General features: G+C 34.7%; 1 long non-coding RNA gene and 1 pseudogene across 2 annotated transcripts in view; both read right to left on the bottom strand.

Annotated features, from left to right (window-relative positions):
• Positions 1-17,987, bottom strand: part of LOC309657014 — a 41,979-nt pseudogene extending 23,992 nt beyond the window's left edge. The window contains exons 1-2 of the transcript in view: positions 17,835-17,987; positions 16,785-16,928 (exon numbers count right to left, since the gene is read on the bottom strand). The product of the transcript in view is annotated as an uncharacterized misc_RNA (transcript). The remainder of the gene's footprint in view (positions 1-16,784; positions 16,929-17,834) is intronic.
• The window catches only part of LOC309658614, a 136,024-nt gene that overhangs the window by 24,171 nt on the left and 91,152 nt on the right, over positions 1-20,701 (bottom strand). The window lies entirely within an intron of this gene.

The raw sequence follows: 20,701 nt of genomic DNA, 5'->3' as shown, positions 1-20,701 counted from the left end.
TTCCTGTGAATCTATAATTACCTGTAAGTAAAATGTTTAAAAAGAGAAAATCTGAAAAAAAAAAATCATTTTTCATTTGAGATGTTACATATGGAGATTCTTATTTTATCCTTTAATACTTTTCCTGTATTTTTAAAAACGATTTTCACAGATATAACTTTAAAAAACTACCATATGAAATGCATGGTTAAATCTAATTCATAACTTATTGTTCTTTATATATTATTCTCAATGAGGGAACCTGAGAGTGCCTGTATAAGTTTGCTCAGGCTGCCATAACAAAATACCACAAACTGAGTGGCTTAAGCAATAGTACAGGCATACCTCGTTTTACTGTGCTTCACTTTATTGTGTTTTTTACACACTGAAGGCTTGTGGCAACCGTGTATCCAGCAAGTCTATTGGTATCATTTTTCCCGCATTTACTCACTTCATGTCTCTGTGTTACATTTTGGTAATTCTTGCAACATTTCAAAATTTTTCATCATTATTATATTTGTTATAGTAATCTGTGATCAGTGATCTTTGATGTTACTAAATACAATTCAGTGAAGCCTCTGATGATGGTTAGCATTTTTTAGCAGTAAAGCATTTTTTAATTAAGGTATGTACATTGTTTTTTAAGACAATTCTACTGCATACTTAATAGACTACAGTATAATATAAACATAATGTTTAAATGCACTGGGAAGCCAAAAAATTTATGTGACTCCTTTAGTTGTGATATTTGCTTTATTACGGTAGTCTGGAACTGAACCCACCATATGTCCAAGGTATGTCTGTAATTTATTGTCTCAGTTCTGGAGGCTGGAAGGCCAAGGTTGTCAGTGTTGATTCCTTCTGAGGCAGTGATGGAGAATCTGTTCCATGCCTCTCTCCTAGCTTCTGGTGGTTTTCTGGCAAACACTGGCATGGCATTCCTTGGCATGTAGATCTCTGCCACCATCTTCACACAATGTTCTCCTCATGTACATGTCTGTGTTCCAATTTCCCCTTTTTATAAGGACACCACTCATATTGGATGACTGGCCCACCCTATCCCAGTATCTCAGCAACAACCCTATTTCTAAACAAACTCACATTCTGAGGTACTGGGCATTAAGATTTTAACATATGAATGAGGTGGCAATTCAACCTAAAACAGTGTCTTATCTCTAGTCCAAATACAGTTGAAAAATCAGGAAAAAATAAAATGTATGAGTAAATTCAGTTTATTTAGGTCATGTGTTACTTTCTAGGTTTTGGACTTTGACATTTTAAAGGAAATGGACCATTAAAAGCAGAGACCTTTACAGCTGATAAAAATTTTATCAGTAAGTTTAATGGCATTACAGAAGAATTTATGCCTTTTTTTCTCTTTTCTTTCCTCCCTCCCTCCTTCTTTCTTTCATTCTTCCCTGCCTTCTTTCCTTCCACAAAAATGTTAGAGTACCTAATGTATACCAGGTATTATTCTAGGAACTGGGAATACAAAAGAAATAAAAATCTTTGCCCTCACAGAGTTTCCACAATAATGGAGAAGATAAGTAATGAAATAAATACATAAAATTTTATGTTGGATAGTGATAAATGCAAAGGAGGAGGAAGGGGATATGAAATGTTACAGTTGCATTAGACGAAGGGTGACGGGATAAGGCATCGCTGAATAGGTAACTTTTGAGTAAACACCTGTATAAAGTGAGAGAACAAGCCACGTGGATATCTGGAGAAGAGCCTTCTAAGCAGAAATAAAGCAAGTGCAAATGTCCTGAGGCAAAAGGCATTCCTTTTTCAAGGCATCACACTGACAAAGAGGTCAGTGTGACTGGAGCAAAAGAATCAGAAGGAGAGTAGGAAAAGATGAAATCAGAAAAGTAACGGAACAGAGCATGTAGGGCCTTGTGTGTAAAGATCTGCTTTAACTCTGAATGAGGTGGGAAAACACTGGCGAGTTTGGGGCAGAGAAGTGATATGACCTAACTTATGTTGTAAGAGCAATTCAACACAGACTATCCCCTCAACAGCTTTATAATTCTGATTAAAAATATATCTGTTTTCTTGATGTTTTACAACTTCTAGTCTGGCAAGTGCCACTAAATCAAGTCCCTGCAAGCTTAAAACAGGTTGACTATTTTCCCTGTGCTAGACTATAGGATCCTATAAAAGAAAATCCTTAAAGTTTAGAACATTTCACCATATAGAATTCAAGAGATACACAATTGCCTTATTTTTTTTCTCTTAACTCTGTTCTTCCAGTGTTTTTTGTCTTGATTACAGGCAATATGATTTACCCAGACATAAAGATGTTTGTCTTCAACTCAACTCTCCCTCTTGCAACTGGCATGACACAGACTTGCCTGGGTATGTGCAAATGCAGTCATCAGATAATAATTTTTAGTCTACTTATAAATAAAATTGGAGGTAAGGAAATGACTTTTTTGAGGAAATAAATAGATGGGCAAAGAAAGAGCAGATTATCAGATCCAGGAAATGCAATGAATGTTAAGAGAGAAGAGTGTAAAATAAGTTCAAGACTATTAACAAATTCTGCTGAACAACTGAACCCATAACTAGAAGACTGATTTACTTGGCCCCAAAATAGCTGTATTTCTTGTCTCAAAGCAATTTAGAATATCTAACAATATCTCTGCATCCAAATCTATTCCAATTTCTGACCACACCTCTACATACAAATCTAATCAAATTGCACCTGGTGCTCATTATACCTTAGAAACATCTCTTACATACATCCTGCACATCTCTTCTACAGGTTATTCTCTACCCTGTCACTGTCACCAGTTGTTTTTCTAAAATATAAGTCAGATCACTGCTTAAAATCAAATGACAATTCCCCTTAACCCACGGTAAAGGTCTCAAATATTTAGGAGACATATTCCCAAGTTGGCCTTATCTTGGCTTTTCAAACTCATACCATATTCTCACATGCACTACGTACTCCTACTATTCCATTTTTTAAGAATCACATCATTATAACTCCTACCAGATTTATATATATACATATATATATATATATATAGAGAGAGAGAGAGAGAGAGAGATACGTATATATACATATGGTCTACTATGCTGTCAGCTCCTCATGGGCATAAACCATGCCCTATTCATTTTTTAATTCCAATCATGGGGTCTAGTACCCAGCAGGCATTCAAATATTTGATAAATAAAATATTAAGTGATAACCTAATAAGTGATATGGTCACTGATTTTGTTCTTTTTGTAATCACTAAATGATCTTTTCAGAATTATAGGCTTACCAATGGATATCAAAGCTATTAATTTAGAACACAATTCTAGAATTTACCCCAAGGTATTGGTAGTGACTAGGAATATTTTTACCATTTTTCTACTCCCCCATGTTACCACACTAATTCAATCTATGAAAATGGTGTTATTCAAAATATAGAGATACCTGATGAGAACTGATCCATTCATGTAAGACCCAGGACTTTCAATCTTATAATAGTATTTAGATGATGTTCTGAAATGGTGCTGATGAGTGGAAAAAAACCCCACAGTAGTTTAAAAAGATGGTAAAATTCTGGAGGAAAAGCCACTTACAAAAAGCTTCAGTCTTTCATCTACTAATTTTACAGAAAAGCAGCCATGTTATACTGCCTATGTTGTCTTATGATTGTAGGTGCCTCATTCCACCTTTGTGAGAAAAAAGTAAATAACCCCCCCCCCAGAAAAAAAGTATTTACTCCCAAGAGAAATATATACCCAAGAGATATATACCCAAAAAAAATTAAAACATAGGTGCACACAAAAACTTGTATATGAATGATTTACATTACTTAAAAACAACAAAAAGAAGAAATAATCAAATATTCATCAACTGATGGATAAATGTGTGCATACACACACACACATACACACACAATGGAGTATTCATCATCAATAAAAAGGAATGAAGTACCGATGCATGCCACAACATGGACAAATCTTGAAAATATTTGCTGAGTGAAAGAAGCCAATTATAAATGCCACATTATTATATGACTCCATTTATATGAAAGGTCCAGAATACACAATCTATACAGAAACAAAGTAGGCTTGAGTTTTGGGGGGAAAGTGGGAGTGACTGCTAGGGGGTACAGGGTTTCTTCTTGGGTTGATGAAAATGTTCTAAAATTGACTATGGCGACTATGGTGATTTCACACAACTCTGAAATACTAAAAACCATTTAATTATACACTTGAAATGGGTGAATTGTATGTTTTATGAATTATGTACCAATAAAGCTATTAAATTTTTAAAAAACTGTTAATTGGAACTTTTTCAAGAAAACTCAATCCAAGTAGGTATGCTTTCTCAACTCAGGTGAATTCCCCTTTGAGGGCTTACATCTCTGATACCTGCATTTACACATAATATCTTCAGCACATTACTCAAGGTTAATGATGATGAGCTTGAGTCATTAAACACTGTCAACTTTAGTGATACATTTGAAAGCAGAAAAGTACATAGTACATTTTAGTAAGTTTTCATCCAAAGTGATAAAAATTTAAGTTCTGGTATTAAAAAGTTAACCCTTAGTGGGAAAAATCTGGTTTTTCCTAAGGACATACTCGGAGTCTGAATAACTGAGGAGTTTTCTGAAAACCTATCAGTAATTAACACTGTAGAATATAAGAATTTATGTAGGTAGCAGGTTCTTGATTACTCTTGATTACGGGGCACATGCAAATGTTTGTCCAACAGCTATTCACTGAAAAATCTGATAAAATACTGCCATATGCCAGAAGCTGGGTTGATTTTGGTATTTGACTCAGTCTCCCCTCTCCAGACCAATTAATGCTGACAGACAGAATGTTTGTTTAAGTGGGCCCAACTCCAGGCAATAACAGCACCTATCAACTATTTCAGATTAGTTTTTCTCCAAGAACACCTATTAGCCATGCTGCAAGAAGGAACTGGAAAACACTTCTATTTATGTGTCATCTCTTTTTTTTTACTGCTGCATACTTCCTAATATCAACTTAAACTCACCAAACTAACACCTTAGTATTTGGCTAAAACCCAGTCAACCAAGGCAAAATCTGAAATACTATAAAATAATTTTTAAAACATTTTTAGTTTTGACTCCAAAAATTCATCCTGCTCCTGCTATGCCTCCCACTCTTTCACCATAAACTGTACACAAAGAAAGCCAATTATACTACCGTAAGTTTCTCTTTCAGTATATTCTCCACATTAGCATCAGGTTGGTTTGATGTTAAAACATAATTTACGCAATATACAAAAAACCAACTGTATTTCTATACGTTATCAATGAACAGTGCAAAAATGAAATTAAGAAAACAATTTCATTTACAATAGCATCCAAAAGAATATTTAGGAATAAATGTAACAAAAAAGTGCAAGATTTATAATCAAACTACAAAACTTTGTTTGAAGAACTAAATAAATGGTAAGACATCCTGTGTTGATAGGTTAAAAGACTTAATATTAAAATGTTAGTACTCCCCAAACTGCCTAGATTCAACACAATCCATCTCAAAATCTCAGCTGCCTTTTGTTCCCCAGAAATTGACAAGATGATTTTTAAATTCATATGGAAATACAAGGGACCCAGAAGAGCCAAAAGACACTTGAAAAGAACAAAGTTGGAAGATTCTCATTTCCTGTTTTCAAAACTTACTACAAAGCTATGGTAATCAAGATAGTGTGGTTTTGCCAATAAGGATAGACATATAGGGCAATGGAACATAGGGTATCAAAACATTTAAATGGGGGAAAACAATCTTTTCAACAAATATTTCTGCAACAACTGGGTATCTACATACAGAAGACTAAGGTTTGACTGCTTCATTACACCATACAAAAAAATTCACTCAACATGGATCAAAGTCCAAAAGTAAGAGCTACAACTGCTTTTTAAATTCTTGGAAGAAGCACAGACATAACTCTCTGTGATTGTGAGTTAGGCAATGGTTTCTTAGATATGACAACAAAAGTACAAGCAACAAAACAGAAAAATTGGACTCCTTAAAAATTAAAAACTTTGGACTTCCCTGGTGGTGCAGTGGTTAAGAATCTGCCTGCCAATGCAGGGGACACGGGTTTGATCCCTGATCCGGGAAGATGGCACATGCCGCGGAGCAACTAAGCCCGTGCACCACAACTACTGAGTCTGCACTCTAGAGCCCGCGAGTCACAACTACTGAGCCTGCGTGCCACAACTACTGAAGCCTGCTCACCTAGAGCCTGTGCTCTGCAACAAAGAGAAACCACTGCAATGCGAAGCCCATGCACCACAACGAAGGGTGGCCCCTGCTCACCACAACTAGAGAAAGCCAGCATGCAGCAACGAAGACTCAACGCAGCCAAAAATAAATGAATAAGTAAATAACTAAATACAATTTTAAAAAATTAATAAAAACAAAAAAGTTATGACAATAAAGATACATGAGAGTCTGGTAATTTGCCATAAACAACACAATTGCATTGATTATAAATTTGAGTAATCTAACTTAGAAAACAATGACATGCCATTTCCCCCTCTATTACTATAGCATAATTATTGAAACTGCAATATTAACACTGCATGACTTATTTAACAACTTAGGGGAATCTGATGACCTTAAAAACAATGAAGACCATGCAAATGAATACGTTCATTCACATGCTCAATAAATATTGTTGAGAAACTTGTAAGTGCCAGGCACTACTCTTAGTCTTAGATGAATAGCAGGTACAACTCAGACAAAAATCCCTACCCTCATGGAATGATAGGAGACAGACAATAAATAAATTAGGTAAAATATATCCTCTATTATAAGCTAATAAGTGCTATGAAAAAAAGTAGAACAAGAAACGCAGATAGAATGCCAAGGTAGAGGGTATAATTTAAGAGAATCCTCAAAGGAGGCCACTCTGAGGTGACATTTAAGCAATGAGAGCCATCCATGTGAGTATCTGGGAGAAGAACTTCCCAGGCAGAGGAAATATCAAAAGCAGAGACCTCAAGTGGAGAATATACCTGGTGTTATTGAGGAATAGAAAAAAGTCTATTAATAGCTATAACAGAGTGAGTGACAAGGCAAAAGTAGATGAAACCAAAGATGTAATGGGGAGCTAGATCAGATAGGGTCTGGTTGGCCACAGAAGACTTTGACTTTAAATAAGTTAAGGAAACACTGTATGTATTGGATAGAAAAATGATATTGTCTGACATTTTCGAAGATTTCCCTGGTGGGAATGGACTTTAGGAAGGCAAGAGCAGAAGGAGGGAAACCATTTAAGAGGATATTGTAATTATCCAGAAAAGTCATGAAGGTGCTTGGAGCCAGGTGGTGGAGGGGAGGTGACAGAGAGCAGACAGGTTCTGGATATTTTGGAGGGCACAGCCAATATAGGTCTGCTGGCAGACGGATTTGAAGGTGTAAGAGAAAGAAGTCAATAATGACTCCTAAAGTTTTTGACCTGAGCAACTGAGAGGATGAAGATCAAATTGTATTAACTAAGAAGGGTACAAGTGCAGGGAAGAATGTTTTGTTGGGGAATCAGGAATTAATTTTGGACTTGTTCAATATTGAAGACCAGATGTCAATTAAGCACTTAATCAGATGTGGATTTGGGGGGAAGAGTCTAGGTTGAATATATGATTTTTGAGTCAGGAAACAAATTCAAACAGGATTTAAAGCCAGAAATTTGGATGAGATCACTAAGGGAACAAATATAGAGAAGAACAAGAACTGATTCTTAGAATGGCCCAACAAGAAGAGGTTGGAGAGATGAGGAGTGACCAGCAAAAGAAATAAAGAATATTCCACGTTCCAATTCCAGCCAGTGTGATTGGAAGTAAACCAGGAGAATGTGGTATTCTGAAAACTAAGTGAAGAAAGGGTTTTATGGAGAAAGGAGCGATCATCTCTGTCAAATGGGGCTGACTGAAAAATGACCACTGGCTTTAGTATCACAGAGTCACTGATGACCTTGAAAAGAGCATACCAAGTTTAAAGGTTAGTTTTCCCTTGATCTTATAACCCAGGATCCATATAGCAAGGAAGGTATCCACAGCTGAATAAAGAAAATTTCCAGGTAGGTAGAAGTAGAATAAAAGGACATCTGACTATCTTCTGGGCCAGTATTTACTAAAGTGTATTCTGTGCAATCTTAGTTCTTCAGGATATTGATAGATCCTACATAATTTTTCAATAAAGTTTAGAAAACAATGGGTTAAGTCAAAGTGCTTTTTTTACTCATCAACTTCTTTTATCTTTAATATACTATAATATACAGTTCAAATCTCCAAATGAGGGATATATTAAGTGTTTTGCAAAATCATTTGAAAATGGAAATTTTTTATGCAGAACATCTTCTGGTAAAAATATTTTTTAAATTTTTAAAGAATATTTTGGGAAATGTTAATTCTATTCCTTGCACAAAAGGAAAAAGAAATTAAAATTCTACTAATGTTTAAGTGACTCTATATAAGTTAAATTATAAATTCTTTCAATACTAAAATTTACCCTACTCCCAAAATGTGCCAGTTCTTTTAAATACAATCCTCTTTCAAGATCCTCATGCTCCTAAGAAAATGCTTTGTAACATGATTTATGTTTTATTTGTATATCAGATTTTTTCTAAAAGTAGCTAACGACTATAGTTTAGATATGAAGTTAACTATCTCAAATTTGAATTCAGATATTAATGCTATATTTGGAATTTAAGAGTGTGACTTTTAGCTATATATTTTTGTATAATTCTTTTATTGAAGTATACTTGATTTAAAATGTTTCCGGTATACAGCAAAGTGATTCAGTTAAACATTTATAAGGTTCTTTTTAAGATTCTTTTCCATTATAGGTTATTACAAGATACTGAATACAATTCCCTGTGCTATGCAATAGAACCTGGTTTATTTTATATATAGTAGTGTGTATCTGTTAATCCCAAACTCCTAATTTATCACTTCTCCCTCTTCCCCTTTGGTAACCATAATTTTGTTTTCTATGTTGTGAGTCTATTTCTGTTTTGTAAATAAGTTTCATTTGTATCATTTTTTAGATTCCACATAAGTGATATCATATGATATTTGTCTTTCTCTGTTTTCGTCTTTTCTGGATATATGCCCAGGAATGGGATTGCTTGATCATATGGTAACTCTATTTTAAGTTTTTTTAAGGAACCTCCATACTGTTCTCCATAGTGGCTGTACCAATTTATATTCCCACCAACAGTGCAGGAGGGCTCCCTTTTCTCCACACCCCTTCCAGCATTCATCATTTGTAGACTTTTTCATGATGGTCATTTTGACCAGTGTGAGGTGGAACCTCATGGTAGTTTTGATTTGCATTTCTCTAACAATCAGTAATGTTGTGCCTGTTGGCCATCTGGATGTCTTCTTTGGAGAAATGTCTATTTAGGTCTTCTGCCCATTTTCTGACCAGGTTGTTTGTTTTTTTGATATTGAGCTACATGATGTGTTTGTATATTTTGGAAATTAAGCTCTTGTTTGTCACATCGTTTGCAAATATTTTCTCCCAGTCTGGAGGTTGTCTTTTCATTTTGTTTATGGTTTTCTTTGCTGTGGAAAAGTTTTTAAGTTTAATTAAGTCCCACTTGGTTTTTTTGCTTTTCTTACCATTACTCTAGGAGACGGAGCCAAAGAAATTTGGCTGGGATTTATTTCAAAGAGTGTTCTGCCTATGTTTTCCTCCAGGAGTTTTATAGTATCCAGTCTTATATTTAGGTCTTTAATCCATTTTTTAAAAATTTTTATTGGAGTATAGTTGATTTACAATGTTGTGTTAGTTTCAGGTGTGCAACAAAGTGAGTCAGTTATACATACACATATATCCACTTTTTTTTGTTTTAGATTTTTTTCCCATATAGGCCATTACAGAGTATTGAGTAGAGTTCCCTCTGCTATACAGCAGGTTCTTATTAGTTATTTACTTTATATATAGTAGTGTGTATATGTCAATCCCAATCTCCCAATTTATCCTCCTCCCACTATCCCCTGGTAACCATAAGTTTGTTTTCTACATCTGTGACTCTACTTCTGTTTTGTAAATAAGTTCATTTTTACCCTCTTTTTTAGATTCCACCTACAAGAGATATCATATGATATTTGTCTTTCTCTGTCTGACTTACTTCACTCAGTATGACAATCTCTAGGTCCATCCATGTTGCTGCAGATGGCATTATTTTGTTCTTTTTTATGGCTTAGTAATATTCCATTCTATATATGTACCACATCTTCTTTTTCCATACCTCTGTTGATAGTCACTTAGGTTGTTTCCATGTCCTGGCTATTGTAAATAGTGCTGCAATGAACACTGGGGTGCATGTAACTTTTCAAATTATGTTTTTTTCCCAGTATATGCCCAGGAATGGGATTGCTGGATCATTTGGTAGTTCTATTTTTAGTTTTTTAAGGAACCTCCATACTGTTCTCCATTGTGGCTGTACCAACTTACATTCCCACCAACAGTGTAGGAGGGTTCCCTTTTCTCCACACCCTCTCTAGTATTTATTGTTTGTAGATTTTTTTGATAATGGCCATTCTGACCAGTGTAAGGTTATACCTCATGGTGGTTTTGATTTGCATTTCTCTAATAATTAGTGCTGTTGAGCATCTTTTCATGTGCTTTTTCACTATCTGTATGTCTTCTTTGGAAAAATGTTTATTTAGATCTTCTGTCCATTTTTTGATTGGGTTATTGTTTTTTTGATATTGAGCTGCATGAGCTGTTTGTATATTTTAGAGATTAATTCCTTGTCAGTTGCTTCATTTGCAAATATTTTCTCCCATTCTGAGGGTTGTCTTTTTGTTTTGTTTATGCTTTCCTTTGCTGTGCAAAAGCTTTTAAGTTTAATTAGATCCCATTTGTTTATTTTTGTTTTTATTTTCATTATTCTAGGAGGTGGATCATAAAAGAGCTTGATGCAATTTATGTCAAAGAGTGCTCTGCCTATGTTTTCCTCTAAGAGTTTTATAGTGTCCAGACTTACATTTAGGTCTTTAATGCATTTTGAGTTTATTTTTGTATATGGGATTAGAGAATGTTCTAATTTAATTCTTTTACATGTAGCTGTGCAATTTTCCAAGCATCACTTATTCAAGAGACTGTCTTTTCTCCATTGTATATTTTTGCCTCCTTTGCTGTAGATTAATTGACCATACAAGTGTAGGTTTACTTCTTGGATTTCTATCCTCTTCCATTGATCTATGTGTCTGTTTTTTGTGCCACTACCATACTGTTTTGATTACTGTAGCTTTGTAGTATAGTCTGAAGTCAGGGAGCCCGATGCCTCCAGCTCCATTCTTCTTTCTCAAGATTGTTATGGCTATTTGGGGTCTTTTGTGCTTCCATACAAATTAAAAATTTTTGGTTCTAGTTCTGTGAAAAATACCATTCTTAATTTGATAGGGATTGCATTGAATCTATAGATTGCCCTGAGTAGTATGGTCATTTTAACAACATTGATCCTTCCAATCCAAGAACACAGTATATCTTTCCATCTGTTTGTTTCATCTTCGAGTTCTTTCATCAACATCTTATACTTTTCAGAGTACATGTCTTTTGCCTCCTTAGGTAGGTTTATTCCTAGGTATTTTATTCTTTTTGATGTGATGGTAAATGAGATCATTTCCTTACTTTTTATTTCTGATAATATGTTGTTAGTGTATAGAAATGCAACAGATTTCTGTATATTAATTTTGTATCTAGGCCAATATTTCTGAATGAACATGGATGCAAAAATCCTCAACAAAATGCTAGCAGCCTGAATCAAACAATACATTAAAAGGATCATACACCATGATCAAGTGGGATTTATCCCAGGGATGCAAGGATTCTTCAATATATGCAAATTAATCAATGTGATACACCATATTAACAAATTGAAGAATAAGAACCGTATGATAATATAAATAGATGCAGAAAAAGCTTTTGATAAAATTCAACATCCATTTATGATAAAAATTCTCCAGAAAGTGGGCACAGAGGGAACAAACCTCAATATAATAAAGGCTAGATATGACAAACTCAGCCAACATCATACTCAACGGTGAAAAGCTGAAAGCATTTCCTCTAAGATCAGGAACAGAACAAGGATGCCCACTCTCCCCCCTTTTCTTCAACATAGTTTTGGAAGTCCTAGCCACAGCAATCAAATTAGAAAAAGGAATCAAAGGAATCCAAATTGGAAAGGAAGAAGTAAAACTGTCACCTTGTGCAGATGACATGATACTATACATAGAAAATCCTAAAGATACCACCAGAAAACTACTAGAACTTATCAATGAATTTCGCTATATATTTTTAAAGGATGGGCGGTTCACTGTTGCCTGGTTCGCCAGACTCAGTGATCACTTTGAATGTACCTGGGCAGCTCATCCCTTAATGCCTCGTCACTTTCATTAAAAGCCAGAACCATATCCAGCTGGACTAAAAAAGGCAGAGACCAATGACCAACTCTTTGGGAAAAGCTGACACAGAAGCAGATAGAACACACTGTGTCATTTCACCCATTGACACTTGTTAAGGTAAAGGATTTTACTTCCCCAGAGAATGAGAAATTCAGTTCCCTGGGAACCCAGAGGCCATGGGAACAACCCCAACTACAATTTCCCATCATCAGCTTGCACAGAATCCTACCTGGCACAACAGTGGCAAAAGGAAGAGCAGCGACATTTACCAAAGTTCGATAGTCGGGAGAATCATCCCACAGCACAGATTAAATTTTTGACAAAATGTTCCTCCAAGAATTAAAAAAATAAATAAAAGGAAGTAAGGAAGTCCACAAAGCAGGCATATTAAAAATGTAGGAAACAGATGGCGAGTACGCAAGAAAAAATGGCAACAGTATGTATAACATGTTCCCTTTGTGACAAAATAAGCATTTATATTCATATTGGTTTATATATAAAGAAATTCTGGAAAGAAACTTAAGAAACTAAGAAGAAAGTTTACCTGAGGAGAGTCAGAACTGTGCGGAAGGGGCCAAGCATAGGAGATATTTTACTCTATAATTAATAGTTTTGGTTACTGAATATATGAGTATATTACCTACATGAAAAAGGTTAATTACATTAAAAGTTAATAAAAGTAGTAATATCTTATGAAAATACTAATTGAGATTTCCAAGGGAACAGTTTGTTTCAGAGAACCTGGATTATCACTATTTAGTCTCAGATCATTTTCGGAACTATTACCAAACCTAAAAGGACCTATAGCTGAGTCTTGTCTCTATACACATATCAATGATCAGAATAATCATCCACTGAAACTTTTAATTCTGAAATATTTACTACAAAAGTAATGTTGATCCACTAATTTTGAATGTGTGTTAGATTTTAGAACTGAACAGATGTTTATATTTTAATGTCTATGATAAAAATACAAAGTAAACAATATATTGTAGGGGCATAGCTCAAACCATTTGAGAACAAAGTTAAAGGATTTTGATCGTGCTAGTGTATTCTTCTTGAGGTCAAAATCATAATGTAGTTCATACCGTGTCAAATAGACATTCAATTCTTGTTTAGATAAGTGAAATAAAAGGTCCCAGAAGGCCTTTTAAGTCTTCTATTTATCAAAATTTTACCAAGTGTTTTATGTGTGCTTTTAATAAATAAAATTACATTTTTAAATGCTGTGCCATTTCAAAGTGTAATATTCATCATCTTAGGATCAAGTTCCATTAAAATGAATAAGCTATCAATTAATCCCAGAATTAAAAGAATAAACAGAAACAAATTAAAGAAATGCAACCCAACAAAATCGAGGTTGTGTGCCTCCCTATCCGTTTATATATAGGAAAAAAAAATTACTCTTAAAGAAAATGTTCTTTTAGGTATGGGAATAAAATAGGCAATGTCAAAATTCTATCAATTTAAAAAATCTGGAGTACACTTTAGAAAACTCTTATCAGTGAATGGCTTGATGGCTGTTCAAACTGAAAACTCAGTTTATCTTTCAATATATTTTGAATGAAACTATCTATCCTAAATAATTCCCATAATCAGATTACAGTATAACTTATCCCAACACTCACAGTACAATATAATACACGAAGTGAAATCCTTTGCAAAACTGTATTTGCAAAGTGTTTTGATGAGGTGGTACGCTGCATATCTTCAATTGACTCCGCCAGATTCACTCTCTTTTTCTAGCCTACTGTGGTTTCAGGTAGGCCAACCTATACGGACTGCACCCACTGGCTCTCATGCCTACTGGCTTCCTTCCGACTTGGTTCTTTCTGGGTCATTGTAAATTGGCTGCAAACCTCTACTGAAGGGTATGATTTCTATCAGCTGATCTTTCCACAGAATCCTCTGTGGCCTTTTCAGGCTTAGAGATACCTCTTTATACTATACTCCATACTAGTATTTTCTAATAGAAATAAAATTATATACATTGATTGCATTATCATTTTTCTACTAGCCACAGTTTAAAAAGAAACAGATATAATTAATTTAATACATCTTATTTAACACAATATATCCAAAACATCATTTTAACACATAATCAACATAAAAATGATTAATAAAAGTATTTTACATTCTATTTTCATAGTAAGTCTTAGAATTCCAATATGTATATTAAGCTTACAGCACACCTGAATTTGGACTAGCCACATTTTAAATGCTCAATACTATATTATCCCTTCCTTACAGTTTCCTTCCCTCTTCCCTCATCTTTTAAAACAGTCCTTTTATTAAACTCTCTTCAGATTACCCATGTGGGTGTGTCATCTATTTTCTGCCAGGATGGAACTGATATGCATGGAGAAATGCTTGATATAATGTTTAAGAAAAAGTTACGTGAAATTATACAATTACAGTATATTCTCAACTACATGAAAAATGCACATAAACTGCAAAGAAATATCATAAAATATTAACCTAAAAATGATAGAATTCTGAGCTTTTTCTTGGTACATTTCTATACTCATCAAATTGCATTAAATTCACTAAAAATAATTTAAAGTCAAAACAAAAATCCTATATAACAAAATTGATAAGCTGAATATAACCAACAGGGATTTACTATCTGTTCTTATAATAAACCCACCCCAAAGAGGCCTATTAGAAAATTGAAATCAATCAAATATAGATTTATGGTATAAACATAATGTCAAACAAACTGAAAATAATATCACTTACAGCAAATCGACACATTCCTCTGAAAGAGGAGTCAAACACTGCAGAGCTCAGACTATGCTGCTAGTACACTGAGTTTTCAACACTGACAGTTCCCTTCTTTCCAATATAGGTAAGTAGAACAAAGTCAGTACATATGGTCCAATTCAATGTTTGGACTAAAATTAGTAACTAAATATATGCTAAATTTAAATGTGGAACATTTCTAAATTCCAGCTTCTAAATCCACATGGTAATGAGTTTAGAAATATCCCTTAGCCTGTGACAGACACAACAAACTGCAAGTAGCTTAAAGTGAAAAAAGGGCAATTAAATTCCAGGATTGATTTCTGCCTCTTTCTCTTCATTCAGTATCTTCTCTGTCACCCAAAGAAAAAAAGTCCATTTGGAGCTGGGAAGGATGGAACAAATGGTAGGATGATATGTCATCACTTCCTTCTATAACTATTTGCCCTTGCCATCCTACCTGCTCTTACAATAGAAATCCCCAAATATCTAAAATATTTAACATCCTTTTGATTCCCCAGATCAGCCTCTTCAAACCTCTTTTAATGTCCAGTTTTATTGTAATAACAAAAAATCAGAAGCTTAAATATCTAATAGATTAAATAAAGCATCATCCATTGAAAGGAATACCATACAACCATTAAAAGTAATGTTATAAAAGATTATTTCATGTACTACAATGTGAATGTATTTAATGTACTGAAACTTAAAAATAGTTAAAATGATAAATTTTATCTTATGTATATTTTACAATAAAAAACGATGATTTCATAACATGGGGAAATGTTCACAAGGTATTGTGAGGTTTTTTAAAGTGAAACTATACCATGATGAAACAATAGCAACAAATCATTATACAACAGAAATCAATAAGCCCATTGGTTTATTGTATAAAATTTAGAAAAGCTCACAGAAAAAAATAAAAAGTAAAAACTTCTTGTACCATCCACCTATGACCACTATTAACCATTATAAATCCCTAAAATGGGATGGATGCATGGAGACAAATTGATCCCTACTAATGTCACCCTCCATCTAAATCCCCTAATAATCTCTTCAGTATAGAGAAATAATGCCCAGACCATTATCTTCTCATCAAAATCCCACACATTTCACCAAGAATTCAAATATCCTTTTTTTCCCTTACCTTTTATTTGTTCACCAATAAAAACAGTTAAAAAGAAACTGAGTGCTTACTATTTTACCTTTCACTTTATATCTATTGCATTGTTTAATTCATACAAATACCCTGTGAAGGAGGTACCATATTCTGCTTATTTTACCTCTGATAAAACTGAGTCTTTGACAAATTAGTCACTTTTTCCCCAAGATTACTTAAATAGAGAATGGTGAAACCAGGATTCAGATCCAGGTCCAGCTAACACCAAAGCCTGTGATCTTAACTACTCTGATAATACTTCTCACTTTTGTATAGGCATGAATAAAATCTTGCCACATAAAATCAAACCTAGGTTTGATTACAAATTTTCAGATTCATTGAACAATCCTGTTAATCAGCTCCCAAATGCTCTGTCTTGGTGCCTACCTCTAGGCTGATAAACAGATTATTCAACTCCTCTTACATCAAATAATCTAAAAGTAATATATATATTACTTTATAAATTTCAAATAAGAGTAAAAAGTATAGCTCGCAAATACCCCAAAATGTACTCCCAATTCACTTAAAATATGAATCATATGCTTTCCTTTCATTACTGTACTTAAAACTCAAGGATTTAAGCAGTTACCACTAAAAATCAAAAGTGGATTCAGGACACTGAACTTTTTCACAGCTGTTGCAATCTAAAAAAATAACTATGTGCTGTCATTTTATGTCTTTATCAAAAACAAAGAAAATATTTTAGCAGTATGAAGGTTTTTTTTCTTAATTTTAGAACAAAAATGAAAGTGTAAGAACATACATAAAAGTTTTAAATAAGATCATTACCCATAGCCAACATACTTCACCTTTTAGCATATTTGCATTCTAAAAGGATAAGCTAAAAAAACAATTTCTTAAATCAATCATATTCAACACTAAAATATGAAATGTTTGCCTCAGATGATATTCTCAAATTATAATTTGTTATCCCTTAAAAGAAAGCACTTTAAAACATAGAAAAACTCAAACTAGGCTACAAGTTCTTAAATATAAATTATGTCCCCTGGGAGCAAGATGAAAGGCGATTCGCCCAATGTCTTACTAGGTCCTTTAAATTTATTACATCAAGTTTGATGTAAAATAATGCCTCTGCAGCCTTATAATCTAATGTTCCAATTGTAAACAAATCTCCTCAACCTCATTACTGGACACTCCTTCACCCTATTGCTTCCCCTTGCTTTCCATTAAAATCTGAACTTCTGAGGAAAGCATTTACTTGGCTAGCCCTCTCTAGTGCCCACTAACCATTCTCTGATCCCCTATAATGAAAAGAACAGGGAGTGATAGGTGTCAGGAGAAGAGAGATGGGCATTCCCCAATACCAATTTCAGACTGGAGAAAAAGCTCTCTTCCTTTTTAAGATTCAGACTTATCTGAATCCACCACTCTCCATGACAGTGGGTTCTATTAAACCCAGTAACAGCCTTAGCTTTGGGATCAAATTTGTATAGTTTAAAAATCTTCCCAGATGATTCTGATTAGCCACTTTCCCAGTGAAAACCACCATTTACTTCCCCTGTTAATCTGACCTATATCTTTCCTTTTACTCCATATTCTACCATCATCTTGGTGACTTTAACACCCATGTAGAAGCTTTCGTTGGCTCCTGAACTTAGCTGACTGTCTCTAGTCCCCTTCAGCAACTCACTGTTGTGACCACATTTGCCATCACCTAGAATTATTCCACTTCTGAAGTTCATCTTTAATTCTAATTTCTCACTCTGACCAAAACCTCCATTAGTCTCAGCTTTATCCTTCCCCTACTTCTACATAAGCTCTTAGATATCATTAATACTTCCAGTCCCTTGTTTCTCACATTTCTCACAATTTTCAGTTTCCTCCTTAATTTCACTTCCATCCCAGTTACCAGAACCCATTTCTTCTTTTATATCAATACCCATTTTTTCTCATACTCTTGGCCTACTTGTGTCTCTATCACACTCATCCTCAGACCACCATTCTTGACCCAATTTAAACATGACACCACTGCTCCTAGCACTCTAGGTCCCTTACATTCTTACTTGCCACAGTAGCAATTCCAAATGTTCTTGAATCCCACAACCTGCTCCCCAGTCCTATTCCTCACCAGCCTCCTCTGGACCTTGCTCTAACATTAAACTTCTCTTTCCCGAGAACTTTTCATCTCTCTGAGTACATGTGTGAAGACATTCCAGTAACTCTCCTCTTAGCCTTCCTTAATGCAACATACTCCCCAGATCAGTGCTATCCAAAGAATGGGCCATGGACCAAAGCTGGTCCATGAACTCTTAGTGGTTCTTGAGGAGATAAGAAATTTCCTCCAGATCATAAAACAGCCACATCAACTAAAATCTCTGTTTAGTTCAACTGACACTATCTCCCTATGCACTTACTTCTCTAACCCCTCCTTTCATTTCATGGCTTGGAATTCCTCTCAAAATTATGTTGTTTCATCTTTCCAACTCTTACAAGGGGCATTGACTGAGAATGCCACTTTCTTCCCTAATTCCTACTCTTCTATTAAGACTTAGCTAAAGCTTCACTTCTTCCATTGCAGTAACTCCACCACCACTCTGGGCTAGTTTGGCTGTCCCTCCCCCATGCTTGCATAATATGAAAGGTATATCTCTATTTTAGCACTTTCCGTATTTACTATAATTATCTGTTAGGATTAAGTAACTTCTCCCTCATCACCTACTATGAACCCCTTGAAGCAACTTTCTTACTCATTTTTGTATCTCAGCTTTTAATACAGTGTCTGGCTGCTGATAAATGTTTTAAAAATGAATAAATTTACTATTTTCTCTAAACCCCATGATCTCTATCTTTTTCATTATCAGATTATCTTCTCTGTATAAAAAGTTGAAAATTAAGTAGAATTTCCCAGTTTTATATCCACTCCTTGTCTTACATTTCTTATCATCATTAACAGTAGATAGAGGGATAGATAGTAGATAGAGGGATAGATAGTAGATAGAGGGATAGATAGTAGATCCTCTCCTTCCTTCAGTATCTATCACCCATCTATCTATTGTTAATTTCTTCAACCATGATTTTGGTCCCATTTCCTTCTGTCACCTCTGAGATCTTGTTCCATCAATTAACACTCCCTCATTCCATCATTCCTCTTCCTATTGTCTCCTTGACCTTGGTATATAAACATATTTAAAGCATTCTAACATCCAAATTAACTACCTACCCACCCATACCCCTGCCCCAGCTACTGTACTCTCTCATTAACTTTACAAACAAGTTTTTTTTAGGTAGTCTACCTTCAAATATATACAGTGCAATCTGGAATCCACCCTAACAATTCCAATTAAATTACTCTGGAAAATAGCACTAACTTCTTGCCCACCCCCCACATCAAATTTGCCACCAAATCAAGTCAATTCTATGTCTTAAAATCACTTTCAAAGCCATGAAATTCTCCCCATTTTCTCTAATCTGACTCAGGTCCCCATCTTTGATATGACCTCTTGCAATAATCTCATAAGTGGTCTACCTACTTCCAGTTTATCCTCTTCCTACTCAATCCTCCTTGCTGCTACTTGAGTATACTTTCTAAAAATATGTATCTTTCAAGCATTAAATTTTTCAATGGCTATATAATTACACATGAACTAGCTCTTAACGTTTTTGGAGGTCAAAGACCTCTTTAAGTAGCTAATAAATGTTTCTGGTTCTTTCTGAGAAAATTATACATACCTAAACACAACTTTGTATACAATGCCAGACACTTGAGGCACACACACACACACACACACACACACGCACATGTGCACTCATTCATCATTAAAAGGTAGGATCTACTTGGTTCCTACATGTCTTTCTACCTTATCTCCTCCTCCAAAATGAATTCTAGTCACAAGGACCTTGAAGAAAGGCTCCCAAACCACCATTTCATAAGTGTTGTTCCTTCAAAACTAGGATACTCTTACCCAACACAATCCAGGAAACTCTTTCTTGTTCCCTACAAATCAGTTTAAGGGCTGCTAGCTCTGGGAAGATCTCCTGACACCCTTGCAATAACTGTATTATAGCTTCTAATTAATGTGCTTGTCTTTCCCCCATCCCTTAAGACTACTAAGCTTTTGAGTACAGATATTTTTGTCTTAGTCACCTTTAATTCCCAGTGCTTTGTAGAATGACTGACACTCATTATGTATCCAACAAATATATCCTGAATTAACATTCCTCTGTTACAAAACTAATCAACTCACATGTTCTCAACTGCCTTCTGTATTTTTATATAATTCCCAAATCAAAATCTTAGTCACCATATATTTAGTGATACCAGTCACTGTGCCATAGAAAGTATAAGGACAGTTACCTAGGCTTAAGCTTAAAAAAATCCAGATGGGGCCTAAATGAGACTTTGGTTCTCAGTAGAGTGCAGTAAATTATGTCAGACCACATTCCCACTACAGCAAAG

Source organism: Balaenoptera physalus (assembly GCF_965194825.1).
Source record: "Balaenoptera physalus genome assembly, chromosome: 3".
In the NCBI taxonomy this organism is placed as follows: Eukaryota; Metazoa; Chordata; class Mammalia; order Artiodactyla; family Balaenopteridae; genus Balaenoptera; species Balaenoptera physalus.
This window is presented reverse-complemented; position numbering and strand designations above follow the sequence as displayed.